Here is a 16,862-nt window from a genome sequence, read left to right on the forward strand (position 1 = left end):
CTAAACCTAGCCCTCAACATAACCCTAACACTAGGTCCAATCCTAACCCTAATCATCGCTCTAAGCCTAGCCTTCAACATAACCCCAACCCTAGGTCCAATCCTAACGCTAATCATCGCTCTAAACCTAGCACTCAACATAACACTAACCCTAGGTCAAATCCTAACCTGAACCGTCTCTCTCACCCTAGCCCTCAACATAACCCTAACCCTAGGTCCAATCCTAAGCCTAATCATCCCTCTAACCCTAGCCCTCAACTTAACCCTAACACTAGGTCCAATCCTAACCCTAATCATCGCTCTAACCCTAGCCTTCAACATAACCCCAACCCTAGGTCCAATCCTAACCCTAATCATACCTCTAAACCTAGCCCTCAAAATAACCCTAACCCTAGGTCCAATCCTAACCTTCACTGTCGCTCTAACCCTTGCCCTCAACATAACCCTAACCCTAGGTCCAATCCTAACCCGAACCGTCTCTCTATCCATAGCCCTCAACGTAACCCTAACCCTAGGCCATATCCTGATCCGAACCGTCTCTCTAACCCAAGCCCTCAACATAACTATAACCCTAGGTCCAATCCTAACCCGAACCCTCTGTCTAACCATAGCCCTCAACATAACCCTAAGCCTAAGTCCAATCCTAACCCTACCGTCTCTCTATCCCTAGCCCTCAACATAACCCTAACCCAAGGTTTACTACTAACCCTCACCATCTCTCTAACCCTAGCCCTTAACATAACCCTAACCCTAGGTCCAATCTTAACCCTCACCATCTCTCTAACCCTAGCCCTCAACATAACCCTAACCCTAGGTCGAATCCTAACCCTCACCATCTATCTAACCCTAGCCCGTAACATAACCCTAACCCTAGGTCCAATCCTAACTCGAACCGTCTCTCTAACCCTAGCTGTCAACATAAACCTAACCCTAGGTCCAATCTTAACCCTAACCGTCTCTCTAACCCTAGCCCTCAACATAACCCTAACCCTAGGTCCAATCCTAACCCTAATCATCGCTCTAAGCCTAGCCCTCAACATAACCCTAACCCTAGTTCCAATCCTAACCCTAATCATCGCTGTAACCCTAGCCCTCAACATAACCCTAACCCTAGGTCCAATCCTAACCCTAACCGTCCCTCTAACCCTGGCCCTCAACATAACCCTAACCCTATGTCCAATCCTAACCCTAATTATCCCTCTAAACTTATCCCTCAACATAACCCTAACCCAGGTCCAATCCTAACCCGCAGATTCTCTCTAACCCTAGCCCTCAACATAACCCTAACTCTAGGTCCAATCCTAACCCGAACCGTCCTTCTATTCAAAGCCCTCCATGTAACGCAAACCCTAGGTCATACCTGACCCGAACCGTCTCTCTAACTCAAGGCCTGAACATAACCATAACCCTAGGTCCAATCTTAACCGGAACCGTCTCTCTAACGAAAGCCCTCAACATAACCCTAACCCTAGGTCCGATCCTAACCCTCAACATCTCTCTAACACTTGCCCTCAACATAACCCTAACCCTAGGTCCAATCCTAACTCGAACCGTCTCTCTAACCCTGGCCGTCAACATAATCCTTACCCTAGGTCTGATCGTAACCCTAACGGTCTCTCTAACGCTAGCCCTCAACATAACCCTAAACCTAGGTCTAATCCTAACCCTAATCATCCCTCTAACCCTAGCACTCAACATAACCCTAACCCTAGGTCCAATCCTAACCCGAACCGCCTCTCTACCCCTAGCCTTCAACATAACCCTAACCCTAGGTCTAATCCTAACCCTAATCATCCTTCTAACCCTAACCCTCAACATAACCCTAACCGTAGGTCTACTACTAACCCTCACCATCTCTCTAACCCTAGCCCTCAACATAACTCTAACCCTAGGTCCAATCGTAACACTAATCATCGCTTTAACCCTAGCCCTCAACATAACCCTAACCCTAGGTCCAATCCTAAGCCGAACAGTCTCTCTAACCCTAGCCCTCAACATAACCCTAACCCTAGGTCCAATCCTAACCCTAATCATCCCTCTAAACCTAACCCTCAACATAACCCTAACCCTAGGTCTAATCCTAACCCTAACCGTCCCTCTAACCCTAGCCCTCAACATAACCCTAACCCTAGGTCCAATCCTAACCCTAATTATCCCTCTAAACCTATCCTTCATCATAACCCTAACCCTAGGTCCAGTCCTAACCCGCAGACTCTCTCTAACCCTAGCCCTCAACATAACCCTAACTTTAGGTCCAATCCTAACCCGAACCGTCTCTCTATCCAAAGCCCTCCACATAACGCTAACCCTAGGTCATATCCTGACCCGAACCTTCTCTCTAACCCTAGCCCTCAACAAACCCTAACCCTAGGTTCAATCCTAACCCGTACCGTCTCTCTACCTCTAGCCCTCAACATAACCCTAACCCTAGGTCCAATCCTAAGCCTAATCATCCCTCTAACCCTAGCCCTCAACATAACCCTTTCCCTAGGTCCAATCCTAACCCTAATCATCCCTCTAACCCTAGCCCTCAATATAACCCGAACCCTAGGTCCAATCCTAACCCTAACCGTCTCTCTAACCTTAGCCTTCAACATAACCCTAACCCTAGGTCCAATCCTAACCCTCACCATCTCTCTAACCCTAGCCCTCAACATAACCCTAACCCTAGGTCCAATCGTAACCCTGATCATCCCTCTAAACCTGGCCCTCAACATAACCCTAACCCTAGGTCCAATCCTAACCCTAATCATCCCTCTAACCGTAGCCCTCAACATAACCCTAACCCTAGGTCCAATCCTATCCCGAACCATCTCTCTAAACCTAGCCGTCAACAGAACCTTAACCCTAGGTCCAATCGTAACCCTAACCATCTCTCTAACCCTAGCCCTCAACATAACCCTAACCCTAGGTACAATCCTAACCCTGATCATTCCTCTAACCCTAGCCCTCAACATAACCATAACCTAGGTCCAATCCTAACCCGAACCGTCTCTCTTACCATAGCCCTCAACATAACCCTAACCCTAGGTCATATCCTGACCCGAACCGTCTCTCTAACCCTATCACTCAACATAACCCTAACCCTAGGTTCAATCCTAACCCTAACCGTCTCTATAACTCTAGCTCTCAACATAACCCTAACCCTAGGTCCAATCCTAACCCTAATCATCGCTCTAACCTTGCACTCAACATAACACTAACCCTCGGTCCAATCCTAACCCGAACCGTCCCTCTAACCCTAGCCCTCAACATAACCCTAATCCTAGATCCAACCCTAAGCCTAATCATCCCTCTAAACCTAGCCCTCAATATAACCCTAACCCTAGGTCCAATCCTAATTTGAACAGTCTCTCTAACACTAGCCCTCAACATAACCCTAACCCTAGGTCCAATCCTAACCCTAATCATCGCTCTAACCCTTGCCCTCAACATAACCCTAACCCTAGGTCCAATCCTAATCCGAACCGACTCTCTAACCATAGCCCTCAACATAACCCTAACCCTAGGTGCAATCGTAACCCTAACCGTCTTTCTAACCCTAGCCCTCAACATAACCCTAACCCTAGGTCCAAACCTAACCCTAATCATCCCTCTAACCCTAGCCCTCAACATAACCCTAACCCTAGGTTTAATCCTAACCCTCACCGTCTCTCTAACCCTAGCCCTCAACATAACCCTAACCCTAGGTCCAATCCTAACCCGAACCGTCTCTCTAACCCTAGCCCTCAACATAAACCTAACCCTAGGTCCAATCCTAACCCTAATCATCGCTCTAACCCTAGCCCTCAACATAACCCTAACCCTAGGTCCAATCCTAACCCGAACCGTCTCTCTAACCCTAGCCCTCATCATAACCCTCACCCTAGGTCCAATCCTAACCTGAACCGTCAATCTAAACCTAGCCCTCCACATAACCCTAACCCTAGGTCCAATCCTAATCCGTACCGTCTTTCTAACGCTAGCCCTCAACGTAACCCTAAAGCTCCGTCCAATCCTAAACCTAACAGTTTCTCTAACCCTAGCCCTCAACATAACCCTAACCCTAGGTCTAATCCTAACCCGAACCGTCTCTCTAACCCTAGCCCTCAACATAACCCTAACCCTAGGTCCAATCGTAACCCGAACCGCCTCTTTAACCCTAGCCCTCAATATAACCCTAACCCTAGGTCCAATCCTAACCCGATCCGTCTCTCTAGCCCTAGCCGTCAACATAACCCTAAGCCTAGGTCCAATAGTAACCCTAACCGTCTCTCTAACCCTATCCCTCAACATAACCCTAACCCTAGTTCCAATCCTAAGCCTAATCGTCCCTCTAACCCTAGCACTCAACATCACCCTTACCCTAGTTCCAATCCTAACCCGAACCGTCTCTCTAACCCTAGCCCTCAACATAACCCTAACCCTAGGTCCAATCCTTACCCGAATCGTCCCTTTAACCCTAGCCCTCAACATAACCCTAACCCTAGGTCCAATCCTAACCCTAACCGTCTCTCTAACCCTAACCCTCAACATAACCCTAACCTTAGGTCTAATCCTAACCCTAATCTTCCCTCTAATCCTATCCCCCAGCATAACCCTAAACCTAGGTTCAATCCTAACCCGAACCTTATCTCTAACCCGAGCACTCAAAATAACCCTAACCCTAGATTCAATCCTAAACCTAACCGTCTCTCTAACACTAGCCCTCAACATAACCCTACCCCTATGTCCAATCCTAACGTGAACCGTCTCTCTAACCCTAGCCATCAACATAACCCTAACCCTAGGTCCAATCCTAACTCTCACCGTCTCTCTAACCCTAGCCCTCAACATAACCCTAACCCTAGGTCCAATCCTAACCCGAACCGTCTCTCTAACCCTAGCCCTCAACATAACCCTAACCCTAGGTCCAATCCTAACCCGAACCGTCTCTCTAACCCTAGCCCTCAACATAACCCTAACCCTAGGTGCAGTCCTAACCCAAAACGTCTCTCTAACCCTAGCCCTCAACATAACCCTAACCCTAGGTCAAATCCTAACTGTAACCGTCTCTCTAACCCTAGCCCTCATCATAACCCTAACCCTAGGTCCAATCCTAACCCTCACCATCTCTCTCACACTAGCCCTCAACATAACCCTAACCCTAGGTCCAATCCTAACCCGAACCGTCTCTCTAACCCTAGCCCTCAACATAACCCTAACCCTAGGTCCAATCCTAACCCTAATCATCCCTCTAACCCTAGCCCGCAAAGTAACCCTAACCCTAGGTCCAATCCTAACCTTAATCTTCCCTCTAACCGTAGCCCTCAACATAACCCTAACCCTAGGTCCAATCCTAAGCCGAACCGTCTCTCTAACCCTAGCCCTCATCATAACCCTAACCCTAGGTCCAATCCTAACCCTAATCATCCCTCTAACCCTAGCCCTCCACATAACCCTAACGCTAGGTCCAATCCTAATTCGTACCGTCTCTCTAACCATAGCCCTCCACATAATCGTAGCCCTCCGTCCAATCCTAAACCTAACAGTTTCTCTAACCCTAGCCCTCAACATAATCCTAACTCTAGGTCCAATCCTAACCCGAACCGTCTCTCTAACCCTAGCCCTCAACTTAACCCTAACCCTAGGTCCAATCCTAACCCGAACCGTCTCTTTAACCCTAGACCTCAACATAACCCTAAGAATAGGTCCAATCCTAACTAGAACCGTCTCTCTAACCCTAGCCATAACATAACCCTAACCCTTGGTCCAATCGTAACCCTAACCGTCTCTCTAACCCTAGCCGTAAACATAACCCTAACCCTGGGTCCAATCGTCACCCTAACCGTCTCTCTAACCCTAGCCCTAAACATAACCCTAACTCTAATTCCAATCCTAAGCCTAATCATCCCTCTAACCCTAGCACTCAACATCACCCTAACCCTAGGTCCAATCCTTACCCGAACCGTCTCTCTAACCCCAGCCCTCAACATAACCCTAACCCTAAGTCCAATCCTAACCCGAATCGTCCCTCTAACCCTAGCCCTCAACATAACCCTAACCCTAGGTCCAATCCTAACCCGTACCGTCTCTCTAACCCTAAACCTCAACATAACCCTAACCTTAGGTCTAATCCTAACCCTAAGCTTCCCTCTAACCCTATCCCTCAACATAACCCTAACCCTAGGTCCAATCCTAATTCGTACCTTCTCTCTAACCCGAGCCCTCAAAATAACCCTAACCCTACATCCAATCCTACCCCTAACCGTCTCTCTAACACTAGCCCTCAACATACCTAATCTTAGGTCCAATCCTAACGCTAATCATCCCTGTAACCCTAGCCCTCAACATAACCCTAACCCTAGGTCCAATACTAATCCTAACCATCTCTGTAACCATAGCCCTCAACATAACCCTAAACCTAGGTTAATCCTAAACCTAATCATCCCTCTAAGCATAGCCCTCAACATAACCCTAACCCTAGGTCCAATCCTAACCCGTACCATCTCTCTAAAGCTATCCCTCAAAATAACCCTAACTCTAGGTCCAATCATAACCCTAACCGTCTCTCTAACCCTTGCCCTCAACATAACCCTAACCCTAGGTCCAATCCTAACCCGAACCGTCTCTGTAACCCTAGACCTCAAAATAACACTAACCCTAGGTCCAATCCTAACCCTAACCGTCTCTCTAACCCTAGCTTTCAACATAACCCTAACCCTAGTTCCAATCCTAACCCTAATCATCGCTTTAACCCTAGCACTCAACATAACACTAACCCTAGGTTCAATCCTAACAGGAACAGTCTCTATAAACCTAGCCCTCAACATAACCCTAACCCTAGGTCCAATCCTAACCCTCACCATCTCTCTAACCCTAGCCCTCAAAATAACCCTAACCCTAGGTCCAATCCTAACCCTCACCATCTCTCTAACCCTAGCCCACAACATAACCCTAACCCTAGGTCCAATCCTAACTCGAACCGTCTCTCTAACCCTAGCCGTCAACATAACCCTCACCCTAGGTCCAATCGTAACCCTAACCGTCTCTCTAACCATAGCCCTCAACATAACCCTAAACCTAGGTCTAATCCTAACCCTAATCAACCCTCTAACCCTAGCCCTCAACATAACCCTAACCCTAGGTCAAATCCTAACCGGAACCGTCTCTCTAACCCTAGCCCTCAACATAACCCTAGCCCTAGGTCCAATCCTAACCCTCACCATCTCTCTAACCCTAGCCCTCAACATAACCCTAACCCTAGGTCCAATCCTAACCCTAATCATCCCTCCAACCGTAGCCCTCAAAATAACCCTAACCCTAGGTCCAATCCTAACCCTCACCATCTCTCTAACCCTAGCCCTCAAAATAACCCTAACCCTAGGTCCAATCCTAACCCTCACCATCTCTCTAACCCTAGCCCACAACATAACCCTAACCCTAGGTCCAATGCTAACTCGAACCGTCTCTCTAACCCTAGCCGTCAACATAACCCTCACCCTAGGTCCAATCGTAACCCTAACCGTCTCTCTAACCATAGCCCTCAACATAACCCTAAACCTAGGTCTAATCCTAACCCTAATCAACCCTCTAACCCTAGCCCTCAACTTAACCCTAACCCTAGGTCAAATCCTAACCGGAACCGTCTCTCTAACCCTAGCCCTCAACATAACCCTAGCCCTAGGTCCAATCCTAACCCTCACCATCTCTCTAACCCTAGCCCTCAACATAACCCTAACCCTAGGTCCAATCCTAACCCTAATCATCCCTCCAACCGTAGCCCTCAAAATAACCCTAATCCTAGGTCCAATCCTAACCCTCACCATCTCTCTAACCCTAGCCCTCAACATAACCCTAACTCTAGGTCCAATCCTAACCCTAATCATCCCTCTAACCGTAGCCCTCAACATAACCCTAACCCTAGGTCCAATCCTAACCCGAACCGTCTCTCTAACCCTAGCCGTCAACATAACCCTAACCCTAGGTACAATCCTAACCCTCACCATCTCTCTAACCCTAGCCCTCAACTTAAACTTAACCCTAGGTCCAATCCTAACCCGAACCGTCTCTCTCACCGTAGCCCTCGACATAACCCTAACCCTAGGCCCAGTCCTAACCCTCACCGTCTTTCCAACCCTAGCGCTCAACATAACCCTAACCCTAGGTCCAACCCTAACCTGAACCGTACCTCTATTCGCAGCCCTTAACTTAACCCTAACCCCAGGTCCAATCCTAACCCGAACCGTCTCTCTAACCCCAGCCCTCAACATAACCCTAACCCTACGTCCACTCAAAACCCGAACCGTCACTCTAACCCTAGCCCTGAACATAACCCTAACCCTAGTTCCAATCTTAACCCGAACCGTCTCTCTAACCCTAGCCCTCAACATAACCCTAACCCTAGTTCCAATCCTATCCCTAACCATCTCTCTAACCCTTGCCGTCAACATTACCCTAACCCTCCGTCCAATCCTAACCCTAAACACCTCGCTAAACCTAGCCGTAAACTTAACCGTAACCCTTGGTCCAATCCTAACCCTTACTATCTCTGTATCTTTCGCCCCCAACATAACCCTCACCCTAGGGCTAATCCTAATCCTTATCATTGCCTCATCATAGCCTTGAATGTAACCCTGACCCTAGATCCAATCATAACCCTAACCGTCTGTCTAACTCTATTCCTCAGCAGAATCCTAAGCCTAGGTCTCTTCCTAACCCTAACCATCCTTCTAAACCAGCCGTGAACATAACCCTAATCCTAGTTGTCATCCTAAACCTACCCATTCCCAAAACCCTAGCCCTCAACATAACCCTAACCCTAGGTCCAATCCTAACCTTAACCATTTTCCTAACCCGAGCCCTCGTAAAACCCTTCCCCTAGCTCGAGTCCTAACCCTAACTGTGTGCCTAACCCTATTCCTCAATATAACCCTAACCCTGGGTCCAATACTTACCCTAAATATCCTCCTATTCCCAGCCCTCAACATAACACTAAACCTAGGTCCAATCTTATCCCTAACCATCCTTGTAATCGTAGCGCTCAACATAACCGTTACCCTAGGTTTCATCTTAACCCTTACCATTCTCTTAACCCTAGCCCTCAACATAACCCTAATCTTAGGTGTTATCCTAACCCTAACATTTTGGCTAACCCTAGCCCTTAACTTAACCGTAACCGCAGTTCTTATCCTAAATCTAACCATCTCTGTAATCCTAGACCTCAACATAACCCTAACCCTAGGTCTCATACAAACTCTTACCATTCTCCTAAGCCTAACGTTCAATATAACCCTAACGCTAGGTCTTATCCTTACCCCAACCATCCTCCTAAACCGAATCCTCATCATAACCCCAACCTTAGCTCGAATCCTAATGCTAACAATCTGCCTAACCCTCGCCCTCAACATAACCCTAAGCCTGGGTCCAGTCCTAACCCTAACTTTTCTCCTAAACCTAGCCCTCAACATATCCGTAACCCTAGGTCCATTGCAAACCCTAACCATCCTCGTAACTGTAGCTCTCAACATAACCCTAACCCTAGGTTTAATCCTACCCTCACCATCCTCCTAATCCTAGCCCTCAATATAACCCTAACCATAGGTCTAAACCTTATCCTGTCTGCCTAACCCTCACCCTCAATGTAACCCTAACGCTAGTTCTAACCCTAATCCTAACCAACTCTTTAATGATAGCCATCAGCATAACCCTAACCCTAGGTCTAATCCTAAGCCTAGCCAACCTCCTAACCCTAGTTCTCAACATAACGCTAGAGCTAGGTGTCATCCTTACCCTAATCGTCTGCCTAACAGTAGCCCTCAACATAATACTAACCCTACGTCTAATCCTAAATTCTAACCACCCTCTAACCGTAGCCCTCAACCTACCCCTCACCGTAGGTCTAATCCTAACTCTAACCGTCTGCCTAACCCTAGCCCTGAACATAATTCTAACCCTAGGTGTAATCCTAAAGCTAACCATCCTCCTAACTCTAGCCTTCAACATAAACCTATCGCTAGTACTAATCCTAACCCTAACCGTCTGCCTTACCCTAGTGCTCAACATAACCCTAACCCTAGGTCTAAACCAAACCCTATCCATCTCCCTAATCCTAACCCTCAACCTAACCGTAACCCTAGGTCTAATTCTACCCCTAAGACTCTTCCTAACTCGAGCCTTCAACCTAAACCTTACCTTTGGTGTGATCCTATCCCTAACCCCTTTGCTAACCCTAATGTTCAAAATAACCCTACCCTAGGTTTAAATCTATCCCTAACACTCTCCCTAACCATAACCTTCAACCTTAACCTAACTCTAGTTCTCATCCTACCCTTAATCCTTGCCCTAACCCTAACCTTCCATCTTACCTTTCCCCTAGGTCTCATCCTACCTCTAACCCTTTCCCTAACCCAAACCCTCAACCTAACCCTAACTCTAGGTCTTATCCAACCCCTAATGCTCTCTGTACCTTAATCCTCAACTTAACCCTAACCCTAGGTCTAATCCTACGCCTAACCCTCTTTCTAACCTTAACCCTCATCCTAATCCTAACCCTTAGTCAAATCCTAACTATAACCATCTCCCTAACCGTAACCCTCAACCTAACCTTAACCATAGTTCAAATCCTACCCCTAACCATCTCGCTAAACCTAACTCTCACCTAACCCTACGCCTTGGTGTAATTCTACCCCTAACCATTACCCTTACCCTAACCCTCAATCTAACCCTAACCCTAGGTCTAATCCTAACCAGAACAATCTCCCTAATTCTAACTCTCAACCTAACACTTAAGCTAGGTCAAATCCTGTCCTTACAGTCTCCCAAAACCTAACTCTTTACCTAACCCTAATCCCAAATTTAATCCTACGCCTAACAATCTCCCTAACCGCAACCCTCAACCTACCTCTAACAGTAGGTCTAATCCTAACCAGAACCCTCTCCCTAATTCTAAGCCTCAACCTAGCCCTAAGCCTAGGTCTAATCCTAACCAGAACCCTCTCCCTAATTCTAAGCCTCAACCTAGCCCTAAGCCTAGGTTTAATCCTAACCAGAAGCATCTCCCTAACCCTTACTCTCAACCTAACCCTAACCCTAGGTCTAATCCAAACCAGAAACCTCTCCCTAATTCTAACCCTCAACTTAACACTAACACTAGGTCTAATCCTACCCCTAACCATCTCAATAACCCTAACCCTAAACATAACCCAAACCATAGGTCTAATCCTAACCAGAAGCATCTCCCTAAGTCTAACCCTCAAACTAACCCTAAGCCTAGGTTAATCCTAAGCAGTACCATCTCCCTAACCCCAACCCTCAACCTACCCCTAACCGTAGGTCTAATCCTACCCCTAACCATCTCCCTAACCCTAACCTTCAACCTAACCCTAACCCCTAGGTCTAATCCTTACCAGAAGCATCTCCTTAAGACTTATCCTCAACCTTAAACTAACCATAGGTCTAATCATAACCCGAACCATCTCCCTAACCCTAACCCTCAACCTAACCATAACACTAGGTCTAATCCTAACCTTAACTATCTCCCTAACCCTAACCCTCCACCTAACTCTAAACCCAGGTCTAATCCTACCCCTAACCCTAACCCTCAAAGAAACTTTATCCCTATGTCTCATCCTACTCCTAACCTTCTCCCTAACACTAACCTTCAAAATAACCCTTACCCTAGGTCTAATCCTATCTCTAACACTCTCCCTAACCCTAACCTTCAACCTCAACTTAAGCATAGGTCTCATCCTACCCCTAACCCTCTCCCTAACCCTAACCCTCAACCAAACTCTAACCTAGGTCTCATCGTACCCCTAACCCTCTCCCTAACACTAACCTTGAAAATAACCCTAACCCTGGGTCTAATCCTACCCCTAGCCCTCTCCCTAACCCTAACCCTCAGCTTAATCCTAACCCTAGGTATAATCCTATCCCTATCCCTCTCCATAACCATAACCCTCAACAAAACTCTAACCCTAGGTCTCATCCTACCCCTAACCCTCTCCGTAACACTAACCCTCAACCCAACCCTAACCCTAGGTCTAATCCTACCCCTAACCATCTCCCTAAACCTAACTCTCTACCTAACCCTAATCTCAGGTCTAATTGTACCTAACCATGTCCCTAACTCTAACTCTCAACTTGTCCCTCACCCTAGGTCTAATCCTAACCAGAACCATCTCCCTAACCCTAACCCTCAACCTAAGCCTATCCCTAGGTCTAATTCTAACCAGAATCATCTCCCTAACCCTTACTCTCAACCTAACCCTAACCCTAGGTCTAATCCTAACCAGAAACCTCTCCCTAATTCTAACCCTCAACTTAACTCTAACCCTAGGTCTAATCTTACCCCTAACCATCTCCCTAACCCTAACCCGCAATCAAACCCAAACCCTAGGTCTAATCCTAACAGGAAGCATCTCCCTAAGTCTAACTCTCAACCTAACCCTAACCCTAGGTATAATCCTAACCAGAACCATCTCCCTAACCCTAACCCTCAACCTAACCCTATCCCTAGGTCAAATCATAATCAGAACTATCTCCCTAACCCTAACCCTCAACTTAACCCTAACCGTAGGTCCAATCCTAACCCTAACCATCTCCCGAACCCTACCCCTCAACCTAACCCTAACCCTAGGTCTTATCCTAACCCTAACCATCTCCCTAACCCTATGCCTCAACCTAACCCTAAGCCTAGGTCTAATCCTAACTCTAAGCATCTCCCTAACCCTAATCCTCAACCTAACTTTAACAAGCCAATTCTAAAACTAAGGGGAGAATAACTTGTCAGATTAGTCAAGAAATATATGAAAAATAAGTACACTGAGGGAAGACTTGCTCCATCAGATAAGAAAACATCACCAAGCTGTGCTAATTAAAATGGCCTTGTGCTCGCATGGGACAAGACATGTGCATCAATGTCATGGAACAGAGAGTTTAAAAGGTTCCTATACAGAGGAGCTCTGTACAGGATGAAGTAGCATTTAAAAGCAGTAGGGAGCCCAGGCGTGGCTCAGCAGTTGAGCGTCGACCTAGGATCCAGGCGATCGGGCTTCGATTCCCAGTCAGGGCACATGCCCGGGTTGTGGGCTCGATCAATGACTCTCTCATCATTGATGTTTCTGTCTCTCTCTCCCTCTCCTTTCCTCTGTCTGAAATCAATAAAGATATATTTTAAAAAAATAAAAATAAAAAAATAAAAATAAATAAAAGCATTAGGGAAAGAATGAACTCATTAAAATATATCGTAGAGACAATTGGCTATTCGTGTGAAAAGAACATAAAGCTGATTCCTGCTTCATACTATTCACTAAATAAGTTCCAGATGGATTAGAGAGCTAAATGTAAAAAAACCAAAGCTATAAAACTATTAAAAGAAAATATAGGCGAATTTGTTTATAACCCTGGGGTAGGAAAGGCTTTCTTTAGCAAGACATAAAACATAAAAATCATAAAGAAAAAGATTACTAGATTTGATTATGTCCAAATCTAAAACTGTCGCATAACAAAAAAACGCCATGAACACTGTTAAAAGACAAATGACAGACTGGAAGAAAGTATTTGCAACATAAACAATCGAAAAGGATTAATATTCAGGATTATATAATGAATTCCTACAAATAATAAGTAAAAGACAAACCACCTAAAAGAAGAAATGAGTGACAGTTCAGAACAGACAGTTCACCCCAGTGGAACTGCACATGACCAATAAACATATGACAACAAGCTCAGCCTCACTAGTCATCAAAGAAATTCAAGCCAAACAGCACTGAGGGCAACAAACACCTTTTCACTGTTGGTAAGTATGGAATTCATCACGGAGTTTGTACAAGCGTGATCTGGCAGTGCCTATGAAAATGTAAAATGCCCAAACCCTTCACAGCCATTCCACATCTCTTCCTGGAGAAGTGCTCCAAGTGCACAGATGCCTGACCCCCGGGGGCCTGGCGGAAGTGCCAGAAAATTGAACAATCAGAAACAAACCAAATGTTCATTAATAGAGAAAGGGTTATATACATTTTTGAATATTCACATTAGTAATGGTTTTCTGAGGTCTAAACAAATGAGGTAGACCTTTGCATCCTGAAGTGAAAAGGTCTCCTTATGAGAGAGAAGCAATCTCTCTACAATCTGGCTCTATTTATGTAAACACGGGTTCACTCTTTGAAACTTTTGCATGAGGAAGAATATTCTGGAAGGATACATACTAAACTGACCATCCCTGGAGAGAGGAGTGTGATTGTGCAGGAGTCAAGGTGGGCTTTATCTAAACTATTTAAAATAATAAATTTAAAATAATGAGAAAAACCAGCTCTAACTCAATGCTCAGCAATTTATGCCCTTAGTTTTCAAGCCTTGCACCTGCTGGTGGCCCTGGACCTGTTGCTTAGATCTCATACCTGGTTTTTGATTGCACACATCCCCCACTCTTTAATACCTCCACCCCACTAGACTCCCAGCCTGGGTTCTTGACTTGGGTTCTTGTGCCACTGGTCTATCATGGGTCAGGAACAAAGGGGAATTGTTCATGGCTTTAACCACAGAAAAGCACATGTTCCAGTAAAATAAGAACTTCAGAAAAGATGTGATTCTAAAAACCACATAGGAATTTGAACCGAGGCTTGAAAGATGAATCATTTTTATTCTAACTCTTCTCTGATCCCCCAATTATGTTAAAAACTACTTAACACTATTATAGAAATGTTGAATAACAGAGAAAAAAACATCACCCATAATTCCACCAACCTAAGTCAATAACTTCTGTGAATTCCCTTCCAGGCTCTGTCCATAAGAGACACATAACATTGAAGTATTGCTATGGACTGAATTGTGTTCCACCAAAATTCACGTTGAAGCCCTAACCTGAATGTGATGGTATTTGGAAAATGGATCCTTTGGGAGATAATTAGGTATAGATAAGGTCATGAGGGTGGGGTGCTCATGGTGGGATTAGTGCCCTTATAAGAAGAGGAAGAGACACCAGAGCTTCCTCTCCTTCTTTCTGTGTGCACACACCTAGGAAGGGCCGTGTGAGAACATAGTGTAGAGCTGGCTTTCTGCAACACAAAGAGAGAGCTCCCACTTGGCACAGACCCTGCTGGCACTTTGATCTTGGACTTTTAGTCTCCTGAACTGTGAGAAATAAATTTCAGTTGTTTCAGCCACCTAGTCTATGGTATTTTGTTATGGCAGCGAGAGCAGAGTAAGACAAGTATGCAGTCCAAATGATGAATTTGATCATATGTTTTGTTTTTTAATATAACATTGCATCACAGCTCTTTTTCACATTACTAAGTGAAATTTATAACGATCACTTTTAATGGCTGTGCAATATGCCATCCAGTGAGTGTACTATGATTTAATTACCCATTCCCCTATTGTTAGATTTTTTTGGTTGTTTCTTATTTCTAAAGCTGTAATGAACATCCTTGAACATGCAGGTTTTTGTTCCTTTTGGGTTATTTCTTTGGAACAAATAAATTCTCAGAAGTGGAAATACTGGGTCAAAATTTATGAACACTTTTATGGCTTTTGAAACATGTTGCCAAATTGCTTCTAAAAGTATAGTTCCAGAATACACTGAAGGCTTTGTTAGGCAAATATGAGAGGTATAGGAATGGGATGGGGAGTCCCAATTCCAGGAAATAGCATGTATAAAAGTGTATTGACCAAGACAGACTTCTGTGATCTAACCCTGAAATGTCATCGCATGGCCAAGATGTAGAATTCTATGGCAGATTCTGTTGGTTGGCAAACTAAGTAAACTGAGTAGCCATCCCCCGCACTTTTTTGAGTTTAAATGCATTTTATTTTTAGACAACTACATGACATGTTTTTTCTTAAAAACAATGACTCTGCTCCAAATAAATCAAGGTCAAAGTAAATGAAGAGCTCCAGATACCATCAGCCCCATTTGTCTAGACTTGGTGTGTGGATGAAAAGCAGCAGCCAATTATGATGACAGGTGGTAGATCCAAATTTGTTAACATTTTTCCATTTCTAAACCATCCTTAAAGAGAGTCATAGGGGTCACACTATCCTCACGGAAGTCCAGCAGAGCCACCATGTCATATAGATTCGTGTTGTCTGCAGTAGAACTGGTAGTTTTTGAAATTAGCAAGGATGTGCTTGATTTGTTTTGCAGCCCCTGTAATAAAAGGTTTTACTCTTTGTGGTCTCTGTTCTTCAAGTTTCCCTTTGATTAATTTCATGTCATCTTTGATGTACTTCTTGTAGGCTTCTTTTGTGAAGCTGGTTTCCTGCAAATGGTGGTTCATGACAATATCAACACCAGTGAGGACTGTGCTTGCCCTCTGGGCCTTCAGTGGAGGCATTTCCACCAGTAAGGGAGTCATCATTGTTACTCTCTGTCCTACTGACCATCCTCCCCTATAACTCCAGGCACAGTCTGTCTGCAGTCTCCCAAATCTTGTAGATATCTGAGAACGTCTCCTCATGGGTTATGATGTCCCAGTAGATGATTGTGATAGCAGCTGGAAGGAGAATGCAGTGGTGCTGTCTTAGCAGGAGCCCAGAGCTCAGAGAGATGAAGGTGCAGCTGGAGCAGTGCTGGGGGGAGGGAGGAGCAGATGGAAAAGTCAGTAGCTATTCTTAATCTCTTTTTCTCTTGTCATATTTTCACCATAGAAGGTAAAAGCCAGATAATCTGCTTCTCAGCTTCTTTTGCAGCTAAAAGTGACCATGTAACACCATTTTCTTAAAAAAGATGTTAGGGAAGGCTCTGAGAAGAATTCCTCCCTTCTTTCCTACCCACCTCCTATCCTTTCACCCTCCCTCTCTCCCCCATCCTTCATTCTTTCTTTCCTCTCTCCTTTCCCCCCTCCATCCCTCCTTTCCTTCCTTCATTCCTCTACACTTTCAACCTATTTATTAAATCTTTCA

General features: G+C 45.3%; 1 pseudogene across 1 annotated transcript; it reads right to left on the bottom strand.

Moving 5' to 3' along the window:
- Window positions 1-15,942: 15,942 nt before the first annotated feature.
- On the bottom strand, window positions 15,943-16,358 carry LOC308557273 (translationally-controlled tumor protein pseudogene; annotated as a pseudogene). Its single transcript has one exon. The product of its transcript is annotated as a translationally-controlled tumor protein pseudogene (transcript).
- Window positions 16,359-16,862: the final 504 nt, after the last annotated feature.

The sequence above is a fragment of the Miniopterus schreibersii genome, assembly GCF_964146895.1.
Source record: "Miniopterus schreibersii genome assembly, chromosome: 5".
Lineage (NCBI taxonomy): Eukaryota > Metazoa > Chordata > Mammalia > Chiroptera > Miniopteridae > Miniopterus > Miniopterus schreibersii.